The 2,771-nt window shown below is 37.8% G+C and overlaps 1 pseudogene across 1 annotated transcript; it reads left to right on the forward strand.

Annotated features, from left to right (window-relative positions):
• Window positions 1-1,539: 1,539 nt before the first annotated feature.
• On the forward strand, window positions 1,540-2,499 carry LOC308348102 (heterogeneous nuclear ribonucleoprotein A1-like; annotated as a pseudogene). Its single transcript has one exon. The product of its transcript is annotated as a heterogeneous nuclear ribonucleoprotein A1-like (transcript).
• Window positions 2,500-2,771: the final 272 nt, after the last annotated feature.

A 2,771-nucleotide genomic window follows, 5' to 3' on the forward strand; every position in this document is an offset into this window, starting at 1 on the left:
GTTGCTAATATTTCTTCTACATCTGACTTCAGTTCTTTTAGATAAATACCCATTAGTGAGATTAATGGAGCATATGGTGGCTTTATTTGTAATTTTTTCAAGAATCTCCATACTGTTTTTCATAATGGACACACCATTTTGTTTTCACATTACAATACAAGTGTTCAATTTTTCCACATCTCAACAGTGTTCTTTTGTTTGTTTTCTTTTTCCTTTTTAAAATACTAGTCATTTTGATACATGTAAGGTGATATCTTCCGGCACTGATTTGCATTTCCCTGAAGATTAGTGGCACTGAACAGATTTTCTTATACCTATTAACCATTTGTATGTCTTCTTTGAAGAAATATCCATTCAAGTCTTAGCTCATTTTTCAGTAAAGTAATTATCTTTGTCTATTTTTATTTTTGTTATTTGGTTGAAGACACTCCTTCTATATTTTTGAAATTAACTCCTTATTAGATATACAGCCTACAAATACTTTCTACCATTCCCTACCTTTCCCTAGGTTGCTCTTCCCAATCACTTTACTCGTTGTGGAGAACTTTTTATTTTGATGTAGTACTACTTCCCTATCCTTGTTACTATTGTTCATGCTTTGCTGTCAGATTCATGATCTCATTGCTAATACTGTCATGAAACTTCCCCATGTTTCCTTCTAGAAGTCCTATAGTTCCAAGTCCTATGTTCAAGTCTTCAACCTATTCTGAATTGATTTCTCTATAGGGCTTAAGACTAGGGTACAATTTAACTTTCTGCATATAGATTTCCAGCACATTTTGCTGACGAGACTCTCCTTTATTCACTGCACATTCTCAGCCACCTTGTTGAAGTTCAGACAACTGTACAAGCATCGATTTATTTTTAGGATTTCCACTCTGCTTTTTTGGTCTACATGTCTATCTTCATAAACACACCACACTGTTTCAATTACCGTAGCTTTGTAATAAATTTAGGAATTGGGAAGTGTGATAACTCCAGCTTTGTTCTTGCCCCAAGTTGTTTTGACTATTCAAGTTCTTTCGTAGCTTTGTATGAACTTTAGAATTGTTTTCTTCTTTTTACTATGATTTTTAATGATAAATTCTATATTCTTGAGGTGTCAAACATGATTTGATATACACATGCATAGCGAAATGATTATTATACTCAAGCTAATTATCATATGATCTCATGTAGTTATTTCTTGTGTGTATCGTGAGAGAACCTAAAATCTGCTCTCCTAGAAAATTTCCAGAATTCAATACAGTATTATTAACCATAACATCATGTTGCACATTAGATCTCTAGACTTATTCTACATAACTGCAACTTTGTACCCTTTGACCAACATCTTGTTTCTCCCACTCCTATATCTGGTAACCATTGTTCTACTCTCTAATTCTATATATTTGCTCATGATTTTAGATTCTATGTAATGTGAGACCATATATCTTGATTGAAGTGTTCTGCCCATTTACATTTAAAGTAACTATTAGCCTTTCTGCCCGTGGATGCCGTCAAGTAAACATCATTAAAGTCTCCCCTCCCACTGCCATCATGCCTAAGTCAGAGTCTCCCAAAGAGCCTGAACAGCTGCAGAAGCTCTTCATCGGAGGTCTCAGCTTTGAAACAACCAATGAGAGTCTGAGGAGCCATTTTGAGCAATGGGGAACACTTATGGGCTGTGTGGTAATGATAAATCCAAACACCAAGCACTACAGAATCTTTAGGTTTGTCACATATGCCACTGTGGAGGAGGTGGATGCAGCCATGAATGTGAGGCCACACAAGGTGGATGGAAGAGTTGTGGAAACAAAGAGGGCTGTCTTAAGAGAAGATTTTCAAAGACCTGGTGCCCACTTAACTGTGAAAAAGATTTTTGTTGGTGGCATTAAAGAAGACACTGAAGAATATAATCTAAGAGATTATTTCAAACATTATGGGAAAATCGAAGTGACTGAGATCATGACTAACCAAGGCAGTGGCAAAAAGAGGGGTTTTGCTTTTGTAACATTTGATGACCATGATTCTGTAGACACAATTGTCATTCAAAAATACCATACCGTGAATGGCCAATAATGTGAAGTAAGGAAAGCGCTCTCTAAGCAAGAGATGGTTAGTGCTTCATCCAGCCAGAGGTCGAAGTGGTTCTGGAACTTTGGTGGTGGTCATGGAGGTGGTTTTGGTGGGAATGACAAGTTTGGTCATGGAGGAAACTTCAGTGGTCAAGGTGGCTTTGGTGGAAGTCAAGGTGGTGGTTGATATGGTGGCAGTGGGGATGGGTATAACGGATTTGGTAATGATGGAAGAAACTTTGGAGATGAAGAAAGCTATAACGATTTTGGGAATTACAACAATCAATCCTCAAATTTTGGGCCCATGAAAGGAGGCAATTTTGGAGGCAGAAGCTCTGGCCCTTATGGTGGTGGAGGCCAATACTTCACCAAACCACAAAACCAAGGTGGCTATGGTGGTTCCATCAGCAGCAGTAGCGATGGCAGTGGCAGAAGGTTTTAATTACTTCCAGGAAACAAAGCTTAGCAGGAGAGGAGAGCCAGAGAAGTGACAGGGAAGCTATAGGTTACAACAGATTTGTGAACTCAGCCAAGCACAGTGGTGGCAGGGCTCAGCTGCTACAAAGAAGACATGTTTTAGACAATACTCATGTGTATGGGCAAAAAACTCAAGGACTGTATCTGTGACTAATTCTATAACAGGTTATTTTAGTTTTTGTTCTGTGGAAAGTATAAAGCATTCCAACAAAGGGTTTTAATGTAGATTTTTTTTTG

This window comes from Martes martes, assembly GCF_963455335.1.
Source record: "Martes martes genome assembly, chromosome: 8".
NCBI classification, from domain to species: Eukaryota; Metazoa; Chordata; class Mammalia; order Carnivora; family Mustelidae; genus Martes; species Martes martes.